Source organism: Excalfactoria chinensis, chromosome 2 (assembly GCF_039878825.1).
Source record: "Excalfactoria chinensis isolate bCotChi1 chromosome 2, bCotChi1.hap2, whole genome shotgun sequence".
Lineage (NCBI taxonomy): Eukaryota > Metazoa > Chordata > Aves > Galliformes > Phasianidae > Excalfactoria > Excalfactoria chinensis.
The window spans coordinates 47,132,401-47,158,776 of record NC_092826.1 but is presented as its reverse complement, the minus strand read 5'-3'; the positions used below and the strand labels follow the sequence as shown (position 1 = coordinate 47,158,776).

Below are 26,376 nucleotides of genomic sequence, written 5' to 3'. Positions count from 1 at the left end.
AACATCTTAAATTAATTAGACTTTGGTTACCTTTGGTTCATGAAGAGGGCAGAAGATGTACAGTGGGAAGTAATCTCTTAATAACCCAGCTAATTCTCTCAGTCAGAAAGTAGCTACAGATATGAAAGTGACAAAGGGCAGTGAGTGCTGAATTAATTGCAGTAAATCTTTGCAGAATTTCATTTGTAGAAGCACTGGGGCAAAATTTACTGCCCCCAGAAGTCTTAAAATAGGGTGGGTTTGACACTGACTGGCAGAACAAGACTTAGATTGGAGAACAAAGCACGTAAATCTGTACGCCAACCCATGCTGGTTGGTCTCAAACAAGACTTCAAGGCAAGCAACTTCAAGGCAAGGCTGGATGTTTCAAGGCCAGCCTGGATGTGGCTCTGGGAAGCCTGGTCTAGTGGTTGGCAACCCTGAACACAGCAGGGTGGTTGAAACTAGATGATCCTTGAGGTCCTTTTCAACCCAAGCTATTCTGTGATTCAATGTTGTGAATATATTTGGCTTGCCATTTGAGTTGTGCTAAGGGAAGAATCATGTCTCACCTGAAGGTTTACATCTTCTTTATTTGAAGCAAATGGTAATAGTGGCCAATTAGAAGTATCCGAACATAACATTTGCAGTGAGAGAAGACAGAAATAGAAGGTTTGGTCTGATTTCCAAACCTAACCTTCAGATGCTGTATCACAGTGATTGCTCTTAATTATGAGAATTTGGTTTCATTGCCATGCAGAAAGCGAAGCTGTATGAGTCATGGACAGAACAGTTTGCTTTTAATAAATTGAAGTGGATACGGTAATAAAAAAAAAATCAGTTTGACTCCAAAACCATCTACTCGTCTAGACAGATAGTGCCAAGCCCATGTCTGCTGAGAAATATCTTCCTAATACTTCTGTAATAATGCTACTACTTCTACAGTACTTCCCATTTTTCAAAGTGCTGTACCCAGTTAATTCACTGTTGGCTGTGCTTGAGACAGCCCTTTGCGGAGTTTGATAGCAATTTTGTGTCTTGCTTTTCTGTAATGTGCTATTTTGAATGCCATGGCCAATCAATTAGGGGATCACAAGAATGTTTTGGGCAGCAGTTCCCAGGGTTGGTCAATAATCCTTGTCCCAGCTCTTCCAGGGTTGCCTATTCATCCTTTCCTGGCAGAGACCCTGTGACTCCCCATTCCCCTACTCTATAAAAAGCCCTTGTCATGGCCAAATAGCCTACCTACACAGGCCTATTTTCCTTATGTCTGCTCTCCTCAGACTGGTACCCTATGAGAAAGTGGATTTGCACCTTTCTCCACCTGTAATTTGCCTGCTTTGTGTCAGAGGTTCCCTTTGCCTTTGTTCTTTCCTGGCTTTTCATGCCAGGATCTCTTTCCTCCCTCCTCCTGTGGGGCTTTCCCAAGAAAGTTGCCTGTGTCCACTGAGGGGGAGAAAAACTGAAGGGCAGAAAAGGGAGGGGAAGGCAGAGCTTCCTGAATATATTAGCAGTTTCTTCAGCCTAGCATCAGTCTTCGGGGTGGCTCTGTTGCTTGTGTCTGAAGGGAGACTGCATAGAGATTGGAGATAGGCTCTTTTCAATCATTCCCAGCACCAGGACAAGAGGCCATGGGAACAACTTGGAACACATGACATTCCCTCTGAACAGCAGGCAGCACATGTGTGCTGTGCAGGTGACAGAGCACTGGCACAGGCTGCCCAGAGGCGGTGGGGTCTCCTCCTTGGGAATCTTTGTAAACCATCTGGATGTGGGCCTGGGCACTCTCCTCTGGGTGGCCATGCTGCAGCAGAGCTGGGCCAGAGGGACCTATAGAACCCTGCCTGTGAATTTGTGATATGTTACAGGGAGAGAAGTACATTGCTTTGGAGGAGATGACGACGAAATTCCTATTGTTAGGGCAATGGTTATGGTGGTAATAAAGGGAGGAAGAACAGAATAGTTGAATGGGGTTAAAGATGGGAGAACAACAGGTTTCTGGAAGAAGAAAGAGGATGACGCGGCAGTAGCAGGTTGGAAGGTTTCTGTAGTCACTGAACTGGAGAGGAGCTGGTCCCTGACTAAGCGGCATGCGTGGAGTTCGTGTCTAGAGCAGCAGGAAACGAGGGGAGTTCAAAGGCTGTGCACTGAGAGAGAGCAGTGCAAGTTGCAAGAGCATGATATCCCTTATCCCTCCTGAACTCATACTGTTTTTAAATAAGTGAAATGTAGGAGTTAAAAAAAACAAGCAGAATGCAGGCCAGCCTTTCTCCATGGTGTGCAGCAGGGCTGTATGTCTGCTGCCAGAGGAAGGGCTGCCTTGGACTGTATCAAGCCTTGTGCTTTGGGTGGTTGCTCCTGATATCTGAGTCTGAAGCTTGACCTCCAGAAACACAAGAAAATAGCAGAAATGAAGCTACTGTCACATCACAGGGCAGGAGGTTGGTCTTGTCTGGCACTGCTCAGGCTCATCATCTGAGCTCCTTTCATCTAAATAGACACTGCTAACATTCCATCGAAGCGTGGGTATTATTCGCTTTTCCCACCTGTGTGGAAGGAGTATGCAATTACAGCTTGCTAAAGATCACTGGAGAAGGTGGTTTTAAAATAATACTCAAAAACTGCTGATTCATCAGACATAAACTTTGCATGGAGCTCTGTATGATAGGAGTTGGGGCATGCTGGCCAACTAACCCACTTCAGAATTAGAAAATAACATTCAAAGAGGAAAGAAACAACACTCAGCAAGACCGTGAGGGCTAAGAGCACTAAAGTCAGGCCCATAGCAGCAATGCAGAGGTCCCAGCTACTTAATATTGACTGCAAAGATTTCCTGCCTGAAAAAAGAGCCTATTAATACCACTCAATGTTTTGAGGTTAAATCAATGTGCTTAAAGCTCTTAGGTCCTCAGATTAAATATGCTATTAGATACACAGTGTATCCACAAAGGGGAGCTCAGTGTGCTATTTCTGGGGGGCATATCCCTGCTCAAGGGCAGTAGATGTGGCCCCGAAGCACCATGTCCCACAGCTCACTCTTGAGACTCTTATTTGATTCAAACTCCATCCTTTTCTTCCTTTTTTTTTTTTTTTTTTTTTTTTTCCCCCCAAACTAAACCTTGTTAACACTGCTGTATGTCTCAGCTGTTGGGTATATTCCCTTGTAAGTCACAATGGCTTCTGATGCTCCTGTTGAAGAGTATATGAGTTATTTTATTTAAGCTACATGTCTAGAGCTACGCCCTCTCTTAGCTGATGGCACACATTCTCCTTCCAAAGCCTTGTGCCTGGTGCAGCACTCCAGATCTGCTAAGTGGCAGCTCTGCATTAGGTGCAGAGCAACGTGGTTCTGCAGACCTGAGCTATACGACATCCACTGCTGAATGTCAAAACCTCTTTCCTTGCTGAAATCCCATGGAGATGCTGCTAATTAAAAGATATTTCTTTCCTCAGCCCTGATTCATAGCAGAAGCCTGAATAAAGTTGGGATCTTAGCATTTAGGGGGGTTCTTAAAGATAAAATCTATAGAGGGAATAAGCCTCCTTTACCCATGTGTTGCAGCAGCATGAGGGTGTTGGGCTGTGCTTCTCCCCGATGCAGCCAGGACTGCAAAACTCCAAAGTCATTTTCAGTTTTACATTACCCTTTTTTTTGGGTCAGCAGCCAATGTGCGCTTGGAGCTGCATTTATTTCTGTTTTGGTGATGATGCTGTGTGAAATAGAGGCCAGATTTTTAAAGCCTGTGGTTCGTCATTGGAAATTAAAAAGCTGATACCCCCACCCCCCACACACGGTAAGAATCCCGCGGGTAAATCAAAGCCAGACCTTGTCAGCACCCAGCTTGCTGGTTTCGAATTCCCAGGCACTCTCCCTATCCGCTCGGGCTGCTTGCAACCGCAGCAGCCAAACTCGCCTACGGAGCAGAAATCGTTTCGCTGAACCACGAACTGCGCAGTTGCCCGGACGCAGGTGGGGATCCCGGTGCCCTGCGGGGACCCTCTCTTGCTGCTAGAGAGCGGCACCCCGCGCTCTCCACTCGCAGCCAGCATCCAGTTTTTACCGCTTTCCGCGGCGTGGACCTTTTTATTTTTTTTGGTGCCTTTTTCCCTCCCTCTCTCCGGAGCAGCCTGCACAGACAGCCCTGATTTGCTGCGGAGCGGCGGAGGCTCGCTCAGGGCAGAGCCGGGCTGCGCTGCCGCTCGCTGCTGACGCGTGGCCGCCGCCGGGAGCAGCCCTAGCCCGCTGCCGCTGCCGTCCCCAGGTACCGTCCCGGCCCTGCTACGCGCCGTGCCCTCCGCCAAGGGGAAGTGGAGGGTATGCCCTACAGAGGGGGTGTTACAGATTGCAGCCCTCTTTCATTTTTTTCTTTTCTTTTAAATATATACCGGTTTATATAGACGTACGTAGAGCTCGTTCCTAGGAGCCATTTTTGAAGTCAGCAGCCGCGGAGGCCCCGGGGTTGCCCTGGGGAGAGGCAGCGAGCGGTGCTCCCGGGCGGGGAGCGGGGAGGGGGGGTGGCGGTGAGCGGAGGGCTGCCCAGGGCCCGTGCTGCCGTTTTATTGATTTATCTTTTTTCTTTTTTTCTTTTTTTTTCTTTTTTTTTTTTTTTTTACAGCGATTGCGATTTTTATAGCAAACTTCACCGCTCACCCGCTCCTCTCCTTCCCCACCCGGCCTTGCGAGGGGGGGACTCTTTCCCTCCCTGCCCCCCCCCTCCCCCTTATTCTACATCCCCTCCACCCCCCCACGGGCCGTGGCTTCTGCAATGCGGTGGGTGTGGTTATGCACGGAGTACAGCGCGGCTCCGGACCGCTGCAGTGCCAGCGCCGCCGCCCCCCCACCCGGGCCCCTCCCGGCCGGCAGCCGCGGCCCCCACCCCCCGGGGGGTTGGCAGCTTTCGGCGGGGCTGCTCCTTGCAGGGGCATCGCGCGTAGAGCTCGGGGTGGGCCCCCAGGTGCGCGGCAGGGCAGAGGCGGTGCCCGCACGGGGCTCCCGGGGGGAGGAAAGGAAAACAGCCAAAGGTGCGCCCGTCGGGATGCTTGACATCACTGATGTGATAATTTTCCCGCTGTGAATAGGTTTGCCTTCGGAGACTGAGACTGGCGTTGAAGGGGGGGGGGTGGGGGGGAGTTGCTCTCTCCATAGGGTTTCTTGCTTTTCATTCAAAGAGCTGAAACTTTACCAGGTACAGAGATACGCTGCAAAACTATTTGCCTCGTCATCGTTACAAGTAGCAAAGTGCATCCAACATGGCTTTGCAGTTTTCTGATTTTTGTTTTGGTTCTTTTAGTAGAGGAGGTCACTCAGGATGATGATCAGAGCTTCGGGCACTGCTTTGCGGTGTGTGGTTGTATTTGAGGTAGTGTAATTACTGCTTGGTCAACTGGATACCTACTGCAGCAAACCTGCTTTAGCAGGAGTTTAAACTGGTTGATCTCCAGAGGTCCCTTTCAGCTTCTATGATTCTCTGATATGCTGATATGTTCTATGTGCATGTTGGTTGTAAGTTGAAGGGAAAGTGCCTGCTTTGTTCACCTGAAGTCTTTGCAGTCAAAATAACTGCAAGTCACAGGGCTGCTTTCCAAATAAGAGGTGTATCCCATGTACATCTGTGGTTCTACGGTGTGGTAGTCTGAATGTCAACTCATTCCTTTAGCTTTTAACAATTCCAGCATTTTCTATGTCAATAGGAAGCTGGAAGATTTGTGTATGTATATGTACAATATATTAAGTATATACATGTGAACATAGTTTCGAAGCAACTAAGCAAAATACATTGTTGACCACTAAATGGTGGTCAGATTTGATCAGGCTTAAACTTTTCCTCTGAAACTCTGGCACTGAGTCCTTTGTGGTGTAGGAAAGGTGAGGACCACCCTGCTGCATCAGGATGCGACGAAATCTCTGGTCCTGCCGCACCCCTATGTGTGTTCCTTTGCACAGATGAGCAAGTGCTGCTCGCTGTGGGCTGGAAACTTTCAGCTTCTGTGCTGGGATGAGCCCTGCATGGCAATATGGGAGAGGAGAGTCCTGGAACACTGCATTGGGGTAAAAGCTGTAGGACTGCTGGCACTGGATCAGGAAGGCTCCCGGAGCCTTCAGCATACCACAGACCTGCTCTCTGCAGAGGAAAATCATCATCCCCAGAGAATTGGCCAGCCTTAAGCATCCGTTGCCTTTGTGTCATCTGATGGGAGCCTGCTTCTGCGGTGGGCAGGTTCAGCCTCTGGGAGGAGGAGAAGGAGGAGGAGGGCTGGGGGCCGCAGGGTGGGGCAGGGCTGTGCCTCTCTTCTGAGGAACTGCAGCAGAGCTGAAGGGCTCTAATTTTACTTTGGGCTTTCTTCTCTATTCTAAGAAGGAGCAAGTGAAGGTGAAGCTGCGACTTACGTAATTCGTGAATTAAACTGGGTGAGGTCTTTTTCTGTCTGCAGGGGAAATCTTTGATGGCAAAGAGCTGCTGTTTGCAAGGTTTTATCTGAAGGCTGTGGGTTTCTTATAGTTAACGTGAGCTCGGGCAGTGGGTTTGACCCACAGCAGCATGCTATCACCTGTGTTTTGTTATCTCTGTTGTCTGGTGCAGTGAGTGTGAGTTCTTTGGAGGCTGTGCGTGGTGGGTTCCTTAAACCTGTCAAATGCCACTTGGGTGTATTTAGGGCATGATGTGGAGTTCACAGTAACTTCTTGAAACGCTTTAAATGTGTTATGCACAGCGGGCAGCGTACAGGCTTGTTTCATGGAAATCTCATGTAGCAGTAAATGGGTTGTCTCAGAGAAGACATTCAGGAGTGCTTATAAAAGATACTTGGGGCTCATGAGATGAAGCATCCACCTTATCTCTTGAGTTCCAGCATTTTCAACATGAAAGCCTTGACAACTGTTTCCCACATTGAAATATCTCCACTATGGCTGGGAATGTGCCTGAGTGTCTGACTTGTCATATAGCTAACTGGAGGCAGGATTGCAGAGTCTGAACTCTCAGAGCATTTTGTTCAGAGTTAATCTCTCTGTAATCAAGTGAAAATAAGCATGCCCCTATCAGTGAAAAATAAGATTGCTGTCTTATAAACTGAAAATATGTTTATTCTGATGGATTATGATGGGTTGCTTTTACTTGGTGCAAATTAGAGAAGGATTATCTCAGCTCTATAGCAGCTCTCTTAATTTTTAAGCTCCAATATTTTCCATTTCTAGCGATGGGGTAGTGGTCCGGGGCTACATGTGGATACGTAGCCCTTACTATTCCCTTTGCTGGATGGACACCTTTGGGAAGGTCTCCAGCCAGTGAACCGAACAGCACCAGCAGTGGAGAGGAGGAGCATAACCCCTCATGTTGGCTTTGAGAAGAGAAATCCCACAGGCTCTCTGCTCTTGTCCTGCCCTTACCCATAGCTGTCACTGCAAACAGCAGTGTGGAGGAAACTCAGAAGGGTTGCTGGGAAGTGGGTGCAGTTATAAAAGCTGAAATGGTCAGGATTTGGGACAACTGAGTTAATGCGAGACAGTGTGCTATGTAAACAGCAAGCTCAGGGTCTCCTGCACGCTTTCCTGAATAAGCAATGTAATACAGTTTGAGTAATAGTCAGTTTGTTGGCTCAGGATTTACTTCTTTGTTTGTTTGTTTGTTTGTTTTGTTAGCAAAGCTGTTTGTTTTTCAAGTAAAATGGATGAAAGCTAAAAAGAAATGATGTTAATCTCCCAACTCGCTTATGGATCAAGTTATATACTATAGGACACAGCATATGAAAAGGCCATACAGAAATAAAAGTTTAAAAGGTGCATACCAATTAAAAAGAAGAGGAAAACCCTTTTTTAGATAGATCCCTTCCGTTTTTACCCTTTTCTGTACCAACCTTGCAAGTACTTTGTGCATCACAGACAGAGAACCCCTTTCAGCTGTTGTGCTACCTATCAGAACTCATTTGTTGGCAAGCCAAGGAACAAAGGCAGCACTGAAATGTGTGTGAGAATCCCCTACCAGATGTGGGATCCTGCTGAGGAAAGCCTTTAGCTTAGAGGGTTAAAGAAGAATGCGGAAGATGGGAGACGGAGAGTGTGTGGGGAAAGGAGTGAAAGAAATTGAAAGCATCTGTGGATATAAAGAAAAAAATTTGGAGGAGGGAGAGTGTAAAGAGAATAGTTAGTGAGATGCAGTGTTGGATACATGCGCATGCATCTGTTTGTGTGCAGTGTGTGTTTGCTGATGAATGTGGTGGAAGTAGCAAGTCATCACAGTGCCTTATTGGGCTATAGGGGAGAACACACAAGAACACACATCTACCCAGCCGCACTGCCCAGCATGGCTTCCCCTCCCTTCCCACGTCCCCTTTCTGTGACTTCTCTCACTCCTGGGTCCCCCTTTGTTTGGGTCCCCATGGCACTGCTGGTGGCAGCTGAGCTGCATCCCTGATGGAAGTCACCTTGTTTACTCCTCATCAGTCTGAGGGCAATTATGTCTTAATGCCTTCTGGTTTCCTAGGACATACTGACTGCAAATAAAATCTCATTTAATAAGCCAGTAAATGCAGACAGGCTGTGGGGAAAAAAAAAATAAATAAATGCTCCTCCAGACCTAGGAAACATATGTTTATGCTAGCTGAGAGACCTGTTCTTGTATCCTGACTTGCACAGGGTAATGTCTTTGTGCATCTTCCCTTGATAATTGGTAACCTTGCCTACGAAATGAGGCTTGATCCGGTGTAGACAGTGGCATTGTGACCTGACCCTACAAATTGTAGCTCAGATCAGGAAGCTGTAATCTCTTGGAGGACCCTGGAGATGATTACTTCACCACATCTGCTGAATTCATCTCTGTTTTTTTTTTTTTTTTTTTTTTCTGTTGAGTTACAGCTGTTGCAGAGCAGCGTTTTGGGTGTGCAGTGCTCAGCCCCTGTCCTGTGTGGGTGCTGTGGGCATCTGTCCAGATACCTGAAAGTATGCATCTAGGCAGACAGAAACATTGTTGTATGGAAGTGCTTGCGTCAAGAAATGCGGTACCACTGTTTTTTTTCCTAATAGTTGATGCTTAACCTTATGGCATTAGCAAATACGTGGTTTGGCTTAAAAAACAGAAAAGTGTATTCTTAAACAAAGTCCCAGCAAAACAAGTGATATATTTTCAGTTTTCCTACATGGTCTTGGTAGCTCATGCACTGGTTGCAGAGTGATTTCCATGGGGAACTTGGCAGCTGTGTTAGTCAGAGTTGCACAGGGCTGACTGGGAGGAGAACAGGGTCTGCCCATGATCAGCCCAAATGAGGAGTAAAACCCCGCTTTAGAGGTTGACATTACATGGAGTTGCCTCTTACTGAGTAGTTTTCTATAAGAGGTAACTACATTTGCCATTTTACTTTTCAGTATGTTGCCGATTTAACCATTTATCACAGTAGGCAAGTGCCAGTGGAAAATCTTTGAAGAAGCTGCAGAATGGCAAGCTCAGCTGCAGGGTTTAAAGATGGACTGAGATTGTTGTTTGTTTGTTTTTTTATGTGTGTGTTGGAGCCTACATTTTCCCTTTCTTCTCTCTTGGATCATTCCAGAAGACTGAAAATTTTGGTTAATTATATGTGCTTAAAGGAAAACACTGTAATGTAGTTTCCGTGTACTGGAGCATTATTCTGGTACAGCTGGAGCTGGCAGCCTTTCATTCCCTTACCACCTCCTTTTCCTCCTATAAATAGCAGCGCACTACAGTGGGATTACAGGAGAGGCAGAAGAACGTTTCCTGAGCAACAGTTTTTGCTAGATGGCAGTTGAAAGCAGCACCAAGAGCATGGAGGAGACAGAGGGAAATAGGAGCAGGGAAAGACTCAAGTCAGAAAGAGGCAGAACTGGGGTGGAAGGGAGGTGGGTGGGAAGCATCCTGTGCTGACAGCGAGATGTGCTGCGCTGCCTGGGGAATCAGGGGACACCTCACCACCTGAATCATTTAGAGGTTGCTGAGACAGAACACTCAGCAGTACGGGGAGCAAATGCATTGCATGGATGGGAGGCGTGGGCAAGGTGACCTAATTTCCATCTGATTTCTATGATTTATTAAAGAGTTTTGCAAGCATTCTCTTAGCAGACTTAGAGACAGAATTTTTAGGTATGGCAATTGTAAGTCTTTAATTCTGTGCCAGCGTGCTGTCAGGGTTTGATCACTTATTTGCAACAACAGTGGGAACCCTCCGTGGCAGCAAGGAAAGGTGGCTGCTGGGCTCTCCTGGGTGTTAGTCCTGGTGCTGGCCCTGGATTGGCTTCTGATTTGTGTCCTGTTCTCGATGTCACTAGTACTGCACCCACCTCCTTCTTGAGTACTCTTAAATGTGTCCAACCAGGCTTTCTATCTGCATAAATTTTGTCCTTGCTCGCATTGGTGCATAACAAAATTGTTAATTCAGTAATAATTAACATTCATTACTTTTATGCTGAAATACTGTTATTACTAATTTTCTTTGACAAACCATCCTTTCTCATAAGTATTGGAGATGTGGTTGTGTCTGATCAGTGCCCACTGATCAGAGCTCTTACAAAGCCAAACCAAAACATAAGAATTTCACAACATTTAAAGATAAAAAGGAGCATTTTATCATCATCTACTAGTGGTGTGACACAGATTTCTTGACTTGTTCTTCACTATGTGAATTCACAACTACTTTACTTGTACTCATATCAAATATAAAGCGGGAATATTGTTCTTTGCAGCTTCTCTACTAGAATGATAGGGCAGAGTGGTAAAGCCAGCCCTTTTCTCAGCCTGAGGGGACAGTGATTGAATTAAGGATGCTGAAGTGAAGAATAAAAAAGCTCCTTCCTCTTTGATTTTTTTTATTTTCCACTGCTTCACTAATTGTATGGACATAAAATGTCTCTTTCCAATATCTGACAAATGGTTTGATTTTTTGGGGTTACCCCTAGAATGCATTCAAGGCCAGGCTGGATGTGGCTCTGGGCAGCCTGGTCTGTGGCAGGGGATATGAAACTAGATGATCACTGTGGTCCTTTTCAACCCAGGCCATTCTGGAATTCTATGAATCAGGATAGTTGTTCCTACGCTGTATGGGCCAGAGGAGTACTAGCAGCTTATGCAGAAAGAGTACCAGTATTAAAGCTACAGGGTGTATTGCTCTTCACTTCTCTTGAGACATGGAGACCGTGGAGTGTGTTCAGAGAAGGGCAACAAAGCTGTGAGGGGTCTGGAGCACAGACCTTATGGGAAGCAGCTGAGGTAACTGGGAGTGTTCAGTCTGGAGAAGAGGGGGTTCAAGGGAGACCTCATTGCTCTCTACAATGACCTGAAAGGAGGTTGCGGTGAGGTGGGAGTCAACTTTTTCTCCCAGGTTATAGTGATAGGATGATGAGAGGAAGTGGTCTCAAGTCATGCCAGGGAAGGTTGGATATTAGAAAAAATGTCTTCATAGAAAGTACAGTGAGGCAGTGGCACAGGCTGCTCAAGGAAGTGGTAGAGTCACTATCCCTGGAGGTGCTGAAGACATATAAAGGTGTGGCACTGAGGGACATGGTTAGTGAGCATGGTGGGGATAGGCTAATGCTTGGACTGGATGACTGTAAAGATCATTCACTTCAGTGACTCTCTGTCTGCCATCTGCCTAGTTCTGTACTTGCTTCTTCTCAAGCTCCATTTTTGTTTTTACGTATCTCCTGTGCAGACACAATTGTGTTTTCCCCAGACCTTTGTTGTTGTGAATCCCCTCTGACTTGCCTGTGTTTTGTGCTTCCCATCGTCTGAAGCAACTCTTTGTTAACTCTTGCTGGTGTTTTTCTATGTAATAGCAAGGTAGCTGGTATGAAAGGGCATATCCCCTATGACCTTCTGATCCTCAGAGGTTGCTTTGAAGAACACAATCATTGCAGTTGCTTCCTTTTTCTGACTGGTCTGTGGAAATTGCTACAAATGTATCTCCGTAGTCTTGTGAGAAATCTTCTTGTGCTTTATTCCAAAGTGAAATATGCTGATGTGTAATGGATGATACAGTAACAAACCAGAATGTACATTATAAAGATACATCATTCTCTAGCTCCCAAGCAGTTATAAGGTGATAAAATAGATACATTTAGTTCACTAAAAAAAATGTTTTGCTGCATTCCTTCAAGTCATTCCAGGGCTATTGCTGTTCCTAATGGGCAGAACTGTGAGTTTGCTTCCTTAGTAGCATCCTCTGAGCTTGTGATGATGTTCTAAGAAGAATCTCTGTGAGATGGAACTTTGCACACAAATCAAGGTCTTAGCCATTGAAATGCATTGTCTGTTAATTTTCTAAACAAAACTAGTTCAGATGGATGTGAGTGTTTTTGCTTGTTTTGTATTTGGTTTCTGCTGGCTGTATTTTGTTAATGTTGATATGATAAGCAGTTATTTCTGCATACATGGCACTGTTTAAAAACAAACAAACAAACTCATGATTAAATATATCTTATTTAAATGTTGACTGCTGAGCCTGAAAGAAACTGTCCGGAAATTCAGAAGGAGTAGCCCAAACATTAGCAAGAGTCTGAATAAGTGTTTGAATGATAAACAGGATTATTTCCTACTTAAAAGCATTCCAATTGGAGAAGCTGGCTACGCCAGAGCAGCTCTTTGGCTAGAATACGTTTAAGCCCAACATCTTGAGACACTCAAGAGAGGAATCCTGCTTTCTAGTGGTATTTGGCCTTGGTTTTAAAACAATGTACTCCAAGCTACTATTCTGAAATTATGGTCCCTGGAAAACCCAATTGAAGTAACTCAGTGGAAATTTTTGAGACTAGTATTTCTTTCTGAACTCTAGTTAGGCACTCCATAGGGAAATTATTTATTAAGACTATTACAGAGATAGAAAAATTGTATTCAAGTGCAATATTTAATGTCTCTTAACATAGCAGCTCTGCAGTATGTAAGGTATCTTCTGAAACGGGTGTAGTGAGGCAGGAAAGATTTTTCTGTTACTCCTGAAGAATTTGCTGGTTCCATTGATGGTAGTGAACAGTGGAGTGGTTCTGCAGACTGTTACATTGTACATCTTCGAACCGGTAAGGCAACTGCTTGAAAACTTAACAGGAGCTTGGAATATGTGCAGCCTTCCATGGAGAAAGGTAGGAGGGACTGATACTGAGTAAGGCTTTCACTCAGGCATGGGTAGAAGACCTCCTTAGTCTTTCCTTCCAACTCTCCTGCTCTTTTGAAGTGCAGAAGAGACCCACCAACTTTTGTTCCTGTCTCCATTCTGCTTCTGCTCCTTCTTCCCCACTCCCAGGAGTCCCTGCACCAGATCTCCCTGTGGGTAAATGCTGCTTGATCCTTTATTGTAGACACCACAAACATTAAGAATTTGTCTTGTCAGGTGGAAATTTAAATTGCAGCAGGCACACCTCTTGTAGAGTTATCCTGTGATTAAAACTGTCAGTTCAAATGAAATGTTATTTTCATGGGCTCCTAACCTTTCATAGTATTGGTGGTTGAAGCTTAAACGTGCAATCTGCTTTCATCAAAATTCATCTTTAAAGAAATGTTTCATGTAAGGAGGGAAGTAAGTTTCACCTGTAGTTCAGAGATAATTGAAAGTGTATTTGTTTCCACTTGAAAATTTGACCTTTCTTGCCTTGCCGCTAGGAGCAAGCCAGAGCTGTCCAAACTTTGAGTTTTCACACCTGTCAGGTGTGATCTCTTCGCTGAGGAGTGATGCTCTCAGACTTAATGAAACCAGAATGATGTGTCTTTTGATAGTCTCCCAAAATAGCCATGCAGAAGCTGATAAAGGTTGAGAGGTAATTGAAATGTTTTGCGACAATAAAACCTTAAAGCACTTAGCAGAAAGTTGGGAAGAAAATTGGCAACCTTGAACAGCGGGGTAACATTTAAATCAAATGCATTCTTTTCCTGTACCCCCACTTGATTTAAACATCAGAAAACCTTCTGCATGGGTACAGCCTTCATCTCTCATGAAACCATCCTGCAGCTCCAGAAGCATGAAAACTGCATCTGAAGGGTTGAGTTTATCTCTGCCACGTGAGGCAAAGAGCAACACCAAGGCACATTGTGACTTCTAAACATGTTAAGAGGGGATGAGAGGAGGGCTGACCTACAGTATTCCTATATTGGTTGCTTCAGGGTTGTGCATTATTGGGGTTACTGATGTTATGAATGGAGCCCACTCGCTGTTTTCTCTGTGGTCATGGTGCTGTCATTGCAGACATTTCCCTGCTCAGGAGCCAATAATAACTGGAGATATGGGATCCTGCTTTTCAGAGCAGTGGGATCCGAGGTGCATGGTTGTCCATCCTCCAGCTGAGCCTTTGGCTGTGCAGACATTTCAAGCTGTATTTCCACTGGGACTGAGTATAACATGAGTTTGTGCATATTCAGTGGGGTTTTTGTGTCACAAATCCACAGGGCTTGTGGGCCATCACCCTCTTGAAGCAGGCTCTGACCTGCCTTGCTTAGTTGCCCTAATGGTATAAAAATCTACAGGGCTTGCTTCAGACATCCTCTCTCTTTCTTTTCCATCTGGGAGACCAGTATTTTTCTCATCATCAGGTCCTCTTGAACACCACAACAACAGCATCTTAATTCTTTCATTGAAAACTCTGGGCTCGGATCGAGCCACTCTGTAAGCCCCGGTAGATGTGTAGTTGTTGCCAGTGGATTTGCTGCACCAAATAGCAGAGTGCTTGCAGCTTTCACCCCTCAGTCTCTTTGCAATCTACCTATTGGCACTATAAAAATGTTTTAAGTTTAATTATTTGGCTATTAATTTTCTTCGTAAAAGATGAGACAACTTGTAAGTAAATGGAAGATTTGTGACCTAAAACCTATAAGTGTAAGAAGCTTTGGTCCTAGCCTGTGGTCTTAGAAATTGGAAAAAGAGCTTTTTAGTGACTACTTAGAAAGAAATGATGGATATTGGTGCCATCCCTGAGGATGGCAGCTGGAAAGTTTAATTATAGGTTGGAAATTCAGTTAGGGATTAGGGAAAGTGTTAGCTGAAGGAGTGAATGTTACTGACAGCTGTTTGCTGTAGGCCTCAGAGCAGCAGTGTGCATAAAGAACATAAAGCACAGCGTCCAGAAGTGTGGGGGCTTTGAGCACTCAGGCACTCCAGGTCGCTTGTTTCTTGATACATGAGCTCAGTCTCTGTGAAATCATTGTAAACATTTACAAACATTAAGATGGAGGCAAAAAAAATCCTATGTTTGTTTTGAAGCCCTGTGCATGGGCACTGTGGCTAGGTATAAACAAAGGGAGGGAGAAGAAGTGGAAGGGAAGGGGCATATCTGCACTGACTGAGAGATCTGAGGCATCAGGTGCTAAGAACCTGATCACCTGCTGAGACCTGCTTTGTTAGGAACCAGAGTGTATGGGATAGGACCACCTGGAAATGTGCTTCAGGCTCCTACTGCAAGTGAAACAGATTGGAAAACCCATGCTGCTGAGCGTGGGGCTCGCTCTAAGCATACTGAGAATGGTGTCGCAGACATACAGGCAGAGTATTCTGTGATTGTATATCAAAGTCCTGTTGTGAGGGTCAGCCACTGGTGCTGAGACCTGTCATGTTACCTATGGCTTGGACAGTTATAAGCCAATATAGTCTTAAAGATGAATCAGTCTTGTCTATCTGTTTGTTTTTTTGTTTGTTTGCTTGTTTTGGTTTGGTGGTTTGTTGTTTTTTTTTCCCCCAGGACTGGAATTTTTTCATTCAAGTGCATTTGGTGTGGTGTGAAAATAGTATGTTTTTTTTTATTCCTGTGGTACAGGTTTTTTACTACATACATTCTGTTTGAATGAGGAGGAGTTGGGAGGGATGTGTGCCAGACACAAGGTTGCTAGGTGCACACACGACTTAAGGGATCTGCTTTTTAGCACACCGCAGTTACCAGAAGGCATCCTTTGAGAGGACAAAGAATGATTACAGAGCTATAGGAAAAAAAAAAAAAACCTTTTTATTTTGAAGGGTGTTTAAAACAGACACGCAATGGTGACATTTCAGTGGAGTCTCTATCCTTATGTGGAAGGATTGTAATATATATGGAAAAGTTTGGATTTATCTCTGTTGGCTGTGAATTTTAAGACTTTGTTTTATCAGCTGCAGTAACAGATCTGCTCAACCATACGGGCTTCTGTGGCCTAATGATATGCTGAACTGAGTGTTAAAGGAGTAAAACAAGTGTCATGGTTTTTGGAATTCTTTTCCCCCCAAAATCAAACAAGTTGGAACATTTGGCATTATTTATAATACGTTTAATAGATTTATGGTTGTACATTATCTTCCTTGAAAATCAAAACCTTGTACAGAACAAAAAGTGTGTGTATGGTTTAATAAGTGACAAGTGTCCCATATGAAACATACAACACTGTAGCTGCATGACAGCAGTAATTCGGCCTTCCCGTGCATAATCAGTGTATGACTGCTAATAATGTATGGCTGTGGTGTAGAAGATAGTCCAGCTGGCTTCTTAAAAAATAGCAGCACGATATTAATACCAAACATTTTCAGCTCTTGCATGCTTTGTGATCTCAGATCCAGCTCTTTTTGACAGTGCAGTTAACTGGATTGGTACCCTCACGTGAATGGGGACAATGGGCTCCCGCTAGTGCCTCAAGCTGGGGTGGGTATGGGGTGTCCTGGGGACTGCTGGTTCTACTTTCCACTTGGTGAAGGAGGAGAAAGGTATTTACACCTCTTTCTTTTTCGGAGAGCTTATGTTCCTTGGGGAGTTCTCTGGCAATGAAAAGAAAGCACTTCATGTGGTATTCAAAATGCTGGACAAGAATTCACAGCAGGCGTTTCCTGTCCTCTGGAGCATGAGCAGGGAGAAAAAGAAAGAGAGAAAGAAAAAAAAAAAAAAAAAAAAAAAGCATCTTATAAAATATGGTTCATGTTGGGAATATATATTCAGCCTGTTTAGTTACAGTTTCGTCAGCGTAGCTTAAGCAACATACTGAATTACAGGTGAAATAATATGGAAAAAAAAACCAAACAAACACAACATCATCTTTCTGAATAAATGTTCTTTTGTGGGACCATAAAAGTTTGCAAATGGGATAAAACAGTGCCTTGGGTTAGTGTTTTGGGAGTTCTGCCCTTTCTTGGATGCTTGCCTGTGAGTGAGAGAAGGAATTCTTAACTCACTCAGTTCGCAGGCTGCTGACTTTTTTTTTTTTTTTTTTTTTTTTTTTTCAGTTGATTTTTCTTCCCCTCAGCTTGGAAAACCCATTAATTATAGCTGTAATTCTGAGACTTAGATGCTTTTCAGGACTCATAGGCCCCTGCCATGTTTCTGGTCTTATTTAGCACTAGTGGATTAGACAGAAGTCTCAGAACTCCACCCTGAAATCTTGCAATCTGCTTTCCTTCTTAAGAATATGTACATGTCCAAGTCCACACTTGTATCTACTTAAGCCAGCTGCAGCTAGCCTTTCTGCAAGTTTTCAGTTATCTGAATGCCATTCATTGTCTAGCAATGGGTTTGCTACTTCCTGAAGTGTTATCTTATAGCTGCCTATCAGCCAGCTCCTTGGTCTGTTTGTCCCAATGGACACCAGCTGCTGATACCAGCAATGGGAAGAGCAGACGTTCTTGGTGGTGTGACATAGATTGGGGTTTTCTTCCTTCACAGCCCAGTGTGCTGCAGTCCCTGCAGATGTTTGTATGGCATGGAACCACCTGCGTGGCTACAGTCCTATGGGGCTTTTGAACCTCCTATGCAGCCCCTCTAATTGCTCTTCTCTTTTCCCTCCACATGTCACATCTGTTTCATTGTTCTCAAAACAACGCTTTTGAGCTGAAAGAATGCAGTCAGAATTATGTAGTAATTCCATTTGGAGCACCACTGATGCTTCACCTGCTTGAAATGCTTGGACAGACTAAACAAAAGTTAAGAAATCAACACTGAAGCTGTTCTCAAAATGCAATTTAAAAGAATCCTGCGTAGTCTTCTTGTTTTCTGTTTTTCTTGAACATTTTAAGATGCCTTGATTAACATGAAAACACAGTTTTTACTGACCATTTAGCTTTTGGTTCATCTGGAGCTGAACTAAGCATTTGCCAGCATATCAGAAGGGAGCTGACACTTCTATTGCAAATAACTTCTCCCCAAAAGCACTACTTGTGTTGAAACAGTTTGAGTTCTGGCTTGCAGCCATAGGTTCACCTAAGCGTGCTACAGGAAGTGACAGGTAGACAGAAGTAATACATATTTTAATGTGCTTGACTCGGCTAGAGACTGTAAAATGGAATAGACTTTCCTGTGCTTTGCTAGCAGATGTGAGATTACTCCCAATTTATTAATAAGTTATGGCACTGCCAGCACTGCCACTGGGGTCACCTTAATTTCCCTGCAGCTCTTGAAATCAGACGAGAAACTGGAGTTCCTGAGGTTTCTTAAAGGCATTATCCACTCTTGTGAACCTACTACAGAGAAAACGTGCTGAGATGTCAGCCATGCCAAGCAGTTGTTATTAACACCTGCTGAGTACCGAGGTGGGTATTTCTTAAATGGTTGTTTCAATAAAGGATGGAAGCTAGAAGTGAAACTAGAAATATTTCCTGTAAGTATCTCGAATACTCTGATAAATAAAAGAGTATTATGGTTTGACTGTATTTGATATATGGGGAGCTGCAGTTGTTGCAACATAAATCATGGGTACTCTGTCACTGAAACTAGATCATGTACGTTAATGAATACATTACTTGCTGGAATGTCAGTCAGCACAAAAGAAAGAACTTCTAAAATGTAAAATGGAAAATAAATCTAATAATAAATATCCATCTAGTAGAATTCTTTTTTTTGCTTACTTTTTACTTAATATAATACAGTTAAGATTGCCTTCTTCCCCTTGGGAGATCTTCAGCCAAAAGAGAAAACAGTGTAGGATTTTAAATAAATCACAGGTTAAAACTAAGTTCATAGTGTTATAATGTTGTGAAGATGGTGAGCTTTTTAATACCAGGAAGCATGAAGAATGTTGTCTTAAGACACTCTGTACAGTTGGTTCAGCACCACTAAATTTAGTTGATCTGGAGCTGAAAGTAAGGCTTGAATACTATTGCTCAGACAAGAGGTGGACTGATTGGAAAGAGAGAATAGAGGAGGGAGAGTCTATAAGAGGGCTAAAAATAGGACTTGTAAGAAGAGGCAGAGGAGAGAGGAGTCTGAGGGGAGGACGGCAGTTGTCTGCAAGCTGCAGAGCCATTGCACACATCCACCGTCGTCACAGCAAGAAGTAGTGTGCTTACATTTCAAGTAGGAAGAATTAGGTCAGACATTTGGGAAAGTTGTCTTGAGCAGTAAGGCAAGGGAGTCAGTGTACATAATAAATTTCCTGTGGGGAATAAGGAAATTTTGGCATTATAGGACATGTCAAGTGGCATGAATACGTAATAGAGTGAGTTTAGAGAAGGCACTTGGAAAGGGACCGTGAAGCACTGACGTCAAGATGCAGGACATTTTGATGTGAAGAGCAGCATAATTAAGATAGAGCAAGTATCTGATCTATTTATTTTGTTGGTGTCTTTTTCTTACTTGTATGGCTGTCTCTCTAAAGTTTGGTGGCTGCTGCTGAAGGAATATTTAATGCTGTTCTAGAGCTGGGAGGATTATTTGGTTTCTTGCTTCTGTGCAGATGTTGTTAAAAATGGTTTTGTAAGTGTAAAGATAGATTTGTGTGGCCTCATCTGTGCTGAAGGACATGCATATGGTGCAGGCTGCAGAGAGCAGAATTGGTTGGACCCCAGCTGCAGGGCGCTGCTTCCCCAGGGCATTGTTGACATCTAGGGAGTGGGTTGGATTACTTCATTCATTTTTTAGTTTGCATGTAATAGATGTATGAATATTGGCATGGAGATTTCTGTCCTTGCAGAAAACAGACTGCAAAACAGGGGAAGGAGAGGTGAAATTGAACTCTGTCGTTTATCTATCATCAACCATAGCTACTAGAATGAATTTTTGGCTATTCATTATGAAATGAGGAATAATTCTTTCTATTCTCTGCATATGTAGTAATTCCTGAGAAGACTGAATTGTACATTATTATGGTATCAAAACTGCTTGATAAATCAAGCTTCAAAATCATAACTTCTTTCATGGGCAAATTTTTCCTACGAGACTGCTACCTTTTCCCCATGATGCTGTGTAGCATAGAGTATAAATAAGTTGAATTTTACATGCTGTGATCTGGAGGGCACCAAAAGAAATGGGCTGGCATAAAACAATCAGTAGATATAATGCACAGCAGTTCTTTGTCACATGCCCAGGGAATGTCACATTGGTTTCAACACAAAGTCAGCAGGAAGGATGGAAAAAGGCACTGTTTATGCACCTATTTCACTGGTTTGGGCACTTTCCTGATTAGAGCAAGAGGCAAGTTTGAAACACAGCACACAGAACAGACATTAATTTATTAATTGTAGAATTCTTAAATTTGGGTAGATAGGAGCTACAAGAGGATTTTTAACCTTAAAAGAAAGCAGATGCAAACATTAACCAGAGCTATGTAAAGAAAAAGGAAATGAGAAGGGAAATAATGTATGTTGTAAAGTCATGTATTACTGAGTTAAGAAATACCAGCATCTAACTAAATTACCTTCATTTCTGGTTTCAAATGATCAACTTGACGTTGAATCAATTTCTTTTTTAAAATACTCAGTCTCTGTTGAATAACCTAAGATGATTTCCAATGACTTTCTTTCTTTGTCTTTCTAAATTTTCAATGATCTAAAATGTGTATAGAGCTTTCTTTCCTCTTTCTGTTGCAAGAATTAGTTCATTTGTTCACTCTCCTGCTTTTGTGACTAAGCTGTATCACTACTATTTTCTTCCTTTCCACCTCCTCTCTCTCTTCCTACACCATTTTTTTTTTTTTCTGATCTCTTTGTTGGGAGGCACTACAAACCACCTAGCTGTCTTCTTTGCTTCAGCCACTTCTGTTCTCTCTGAGGTACCATCTCTTCTACGTGCTTAAATCCAAGACAGACATACATGTTGAAGGAGAATGGTCAGGTCAGGTGACATCCATCTTCAGTGGAAGCATAATCCAATATAACACTGAGTCAGGAGTTCATAATGTAATTACAGCTGGGTGTATGGCATTCTAGGGTTTGAGGGGCGGATAGAGTTAAATCCTCTTTAAAGATAGCTGGTTTTGTTTGTTATCAGACTGTATTGGGTGCTGGTCTTCACATTTGCATGGCTCAGAGCAACTGCACAGATGCTATAGGATTTTGACTTTAGTAGGACATTGTGAAGATACATCATTCTTGCTTTAAATTAGCTATGGGGTTCATTGTGCAGTGGGTCCTCAGGATATAGCTCAAGTGCATGGAAAAACATGTGCATGAGCTCTCTGTGTTTTGGAAACATACAACTAAAATTGTCCCAAAACGCTTAACCAAAGTGTAGCCAAAGCTGGGAGAAAATCCTGCTTACTCAGTGGTTTTAAGTTAGATCTCTCCACACTGCAGATGCCTGGATCCACCGTAAATATTCTTGTCATTCGAGCTCTTCCATGTTGACCGACTTGTTCCTAGAAGTCTGCACTCCCACTGCACCATCTGTAGGATTTGGTTTGCATCCAACAAATCATTCAACAGCTGGTGATTTTGGGAAGCTGAACGGGTGGAGTTGTCATTTTAACAGTGCACAGGCAGTGGGAAGAGCTGCTGGTATCTGCTCTTGAGATTTTTTGAGGGCCAAGGGGGACACCTCGTAATGCATTTTAGCACAGGGTCATCTGGGAGGGGCTGAAAGAATGTTTTTGCAGAGTCCATGTAAATTGGCGTCATGGGCTTGCCCCTCTGCCAAACAAACTGTGGTTGTATAGTCTGTAGCAGGCAGTGAGGCAACTAAGGAGTGTAATTTCTGATACAAAACTCTGATATAGAATTCTGGTATAGGAAGCTGACTGTCTGATGTCACATCTTTGGTTGTTTAGACTCACAAGGTTTTAATTTGTTTGAGGAGCCAGTGGTTTCCTGACATGGTGCTCCCAACTGGAAAGCTTATCACTTGATGTTGAAGGGTGTGTTTTACATTAAAAATCAAAATATGAAGTGAATAATCTGTTTTGGGAGAACAAAAATTATTACAGCTAAACACAACTGTGATGCCTCATAATATAGCCTTGCTGCTATGGGCTTGTTTAATGTCACCAAAAGCTGAAAAATTAGTGTAGTATTTGGGGAAAGATTGAGCCAAACAGAGGAGGAGAGCAGTCGGCCCTGAGCCTCAGAGCTCTGCACACAGAGCAGCTTTTATTTAAGGGAGGGCCCAGTGCAGGTTTAGGCTTTGCTCATCTGTTTTTGTTTTGGTTTGTTTTTTTTTTGCTGCCTGTAACTTCTTCCTTCCTGTTGTGTCTAACTGAGTTTGATGGGTTTTTGGTTATTTTAATTTTCTGTTCACAGAATTGTCTGGAAAGCAGCCCGCAGCTCCCCAGTGCTAGCAGGGCGTGCAGTGGGGTATGTCTCTCTCACTGCCATTCTTTCGCTCTTCCCATCTCCATGACTGATGGTCACCTTATAACAAAGAAAAAAATAAAAAGGCTCAGTTCTGGGCAGGTTAGCAGGAAATACTGAAAAACAAAAACAAAAACAAACCCATTTTTTTTAATATCACACCACTCTTGCAGGTAGCAGGCTGATGAGGGCCTACTTCAGAGGTCCTTTAAGGCTCCAGGACCATTACACAGAACAGAGCAAAACAAACTGGTTTCTTTACTAATTCCAGTTACTAAGATGCCCACAAAGCCAGAAAAACCACATTGATGTTTTAAACTCATATTTTGTTTGTTTGTTTTCTCTTGTTTTACCTTTGAGTTTTCCCATCATCAGTGGTAAAAAGATACATGCATGGTGGGATGGAGAGGGAAGCCTATGGAGGTGATGGGCTAGATGGTTTGCACCTAGCCTTTCTGATTCCCATCTTCATGTGAGGCTGGGAGCACAGCCTGGTTAGATACTGTATGAAACTGAGAAGAACATTCACAGGTGCTACAGTATTTTTGCCTGAGGTTAAAGTGAAAATCCACCACAACTGCCATGTCTCAGTAACTTACGCACCTCTTTTTATCTATCTATCTATCTATCTATCTATCTATCTATCTATCTATCTATCTATCTATCTATCTATCTATATCATATCCAAAAGCAATTATCTTTTCTCCTTCCTATAAGAAAATATGAACTTTAAAGATCTATGCCTGAAGCACACTGAGTCTCTGTAGCACTCATAGCAAGTTTTAAATGGTGAATGATACACAAGGGGCCCCATGTGAATGTTTTGCTCCAGAGCAATTCAGAAAGGTCAAAACCTCATGTAAACATAAGCCAAGTAATCAAAGTCACTTCTCTGCAGATAATCACAGTGTGGCACTGAGGCTTCTTTCTTGTCCTTTTGAGTTGCTGAATGAAGTATTTATCAATCAGTTGTAATCACAGCCCTATGAGCAGCTTTGTTGTATTTCCTTTCGCTTGCGTTTTTAATTGAAAAGAGAGAAGGGTAAAATTGGGGGTGTCTATATGGATCTGATCAGAATCTCCTCCTCCTTTCTCACATCATCTCCCCATAGTTTTCCCATTATTTCAGCAGATTCTGGGTGCAGGGGGAAGTGGAGGTCCTTACAGCGAGTTTGGTGGGTGTTTGCTTGCAGAGTACTGTTCTGTTGTTCCTTTGGCAAATTTATATCTTCCTATGGAGAAAACCACTTGAACCAACAGGATGTTCAAAAATCAGGGTAGCCTTGGGGTGTTTAGGGTAATATGACTCCCAGAAGATTATCTGGGTCTTCAGGGAGAAGCATGTGTTGGTCATGCTTTATGAAAACTCTGTGTGCAGGAAAGTCAGAAGACATTGTAGCCATTCTAGATTTTACTGTTGTGGAAGCAACCCGTCAAGAAAACAAAACAGATATGAGTAGTTTCACGAATTCATAGAAACAGTAGGAAATGAAATAAAAATGTCATCCTGTGCTTCCTGTGCTCTGAACCAGAAACAGATATGTGCATCTTTTGAATTTCGAGTTGTCACCTCAGGTGGAAAGAGTAGCAACATCAACAAAATATAATTGCTTATGCTTTGTAAGGTTGCAAACAAAGAATGTTGATGTTGCTATTTATCTGTGCAAAGTATCCAGTAGTGACTGCACTTAGCTATAGACATCCTCCTTTTGACTGTTATAGCTGGTGTGCTGTCTACTCTAAATCCCACTTGATGCCAATCAAGTTCTTGCATGCTGTCAGCAAATTCTTGATTACTTTCTGTCTGCAAGAAGCTTGTATGCATTGCAAGGCTCTTATCAGTTCTATTCTCTCCATTTGCTTTCCCAGAGTAAGCAAATTCAGCTCCTTAAACCTTTTTCCACTCGTGTTTTCTAAACCTCTTACCATTCTTCCTACTCTCTTCTTTAATACATACATTTCAAAAAATATGAGGCTCCAAATGAAATGTTGTGTACCCTATGCTTCACTCTGATTTTGAAGAAGGCAGAATAGCCCCAATTGTATGTCTCAGAAGGAAACCAGTCTTGCTTGTGTGACTTCAGACCCTTATGCCTAGACAGTTATTCCTCATAGCGTTTCACTTGTGATGTCCCTGTTTCTGTTGCAGTTGTCCTTACAGAGTGTAGGGTATACATGGTTTTCTTTCAAGCTGCTTTTCTGATCTTGAAGTCTATTGAGTAATGCCTTAATATACCCCAGCTTCCCCTGGTGCAGTTCTGAGCACAACTCAGGTACTTGCCTTTCCGTCATTAATGCTCTGGGACAGGCTGTGATACCTCAATTGATGTATTCTCTCTAGTTGTCATTGTACTACTGGCACTTGGCTTGAACGTTGTTTTTTTAAGCGCTTGTTCAGCCATTTTTAATTCTTTTGTTTGTTGTTTTTTTTAAGATAATTTAAACTATTTCTGTGGTTTGTTCATGAAAAAGTCATGTGGGGACTGGTTTAAAAGCTTTGCTAAAGATAGACTCTGTCATCTGCACCACTTTCTGCACTTTCTTTTTATCAGTTGGGACAGATGCCCTGTCAGAGAGAGCAAGAGAGACACTGCATCAGTTTGACATCACATTTTGATAAATTTGTGATGACTTTGTTTCTTTTCCAATCACATTGTTTTTATAGAGTTAGAAATCCTTCAGTGGTGTGTTCCACTAACTTCTATTAAAAGTATGCTGTAATTATTGCCCTTTCTGTCCTTACCTTCTTCTGTAGATCAGGTGTTGTGTTAGATCTTTTCACTAATTTGAGACCTTATCTAGCCTGTCTGATATCTGCAAAGTGGTGGCTAATGGTTTGGAGATGTTACATCTGCTGGATTTATAATACAGCAGATAGGAAAGAGTCCCAGAGGTTCCTAGAGTGTGTGGGAGAGAACTGTGTCACACGGCCGTTGAAGGAGCCAACAAGGGGAATCAAAATCCTGGACCTGCTGTTTGTTAACAGGTCTTGTAAGGGATGTAAAGGTTGGAGGCTGTCTGGCGCAAAGTGATCATGAGATGCTAGATTTCTCAATTGTAAAACCACAGAGGGTAGTCAGCAGAACTGCCACCTTGAACTCCAGAGGGCAGACTTTAACCTCCTTAGGACCGTGGTTGAGAGGGTCCCTTGGGAGGTTGTTTTGGAGACTGTGGGAGGCTAGGGAAGGTTGGAATACTTTAAGGAAGTAATTTTTAAGGTGCAGGAGCTGATCATCCCCAAGTCACTAAAGACAAGCCGACTGACAAGGGGGCCAGACTGAACAGAGATCTATGGCTGGAAATCAAGAATAGAGGGAAAGTTTATTGTCTATGGAAGAGTGGGCAAGCTGTTTATGATGATTACAGGTACGTAGTAAAGCTGTGCAGGGAGAACATTAGTAAAACCAAAGCCCAGCTAGAACTGAACTTGGCCACTAAGGTAAAGGACAACAACAGGTATCTCCATAAATACATCAGCAGAAAGAGGGGGGCTAGAGAGAATCTCCATCTCCTGGGAGCCATCATGGACCAGTTAAAGGTCAAGCAGGGGATCAGGCCCAGTCAGCATGGGTTTACGAATGGTAGATCCTGTTTGACAAACCTGATTTCATTCTGTGACAAGGTGACGTGCTTAGTGGATGAGGGTAAGGCTGTTGATGTCATCTACCTGGACTTCAGTAAGGCCTTTGACACTGTCCCCCACAATACCCTCGCTGGCTGGCTGCCCATGATTTGGATGGGTGTATGCTCCGCTGGGTGAAATGTTGGCTGGATGTCCGGGACCGAAGAGTTGTGGTCAGTGGAGTTAAATCCAGTTGGCAACTTATCATGAGTGGTGTTCCCTAGGACTCAGTGCTGGGACTGCTTCTATTTAATATCTTTGTTAACAATCTTGATGAGGGGATTGAGTGCACCCTCAGTAAGTCTGTAGACAACACCAAGTTGGGAGGGAGTGTTGATCTGCCTCAGTGG

At 43.4% G+C, this 26,376-nt stretch overlaps 1 protein-coding gene across 47 annotated transcripts in view; it reads left to right on the top strand.

Annotated features, from left to right (window-relative positions):
- The window catches only part of EPB41L3 (erythrocyte membrane protein band 4.1 like 3), a 140,545-nt gene that overhangs the window by 40,396 nt on the left and 73,773 nt on the right, over positions 1–26,376 (top strand). For 29 of the 47 annotated variants that reach the window (XM_072327464.1, XM_072327461.1, XM_072327455.1 and 26 more), the window contains exon 1: positions 4,106–4,241. The exons of 12 other annotated variants lie outside the window; for them this stretch is intronic. The gene's annotated coding sequence lies outside the window, so the exon portion shown is untranslated. Of the gene's footprint in view, positions 1–4,105; positions 4,242–4,886; positions 5,002–6,071; positions 6,389–26,376 lie in introns of those variants that run through there. 6 more of the 47 variants (XM_072327432.1, XM_072327420.1, XM_072327418.1 and 3 more) reach the window with 5 other exon arrangements.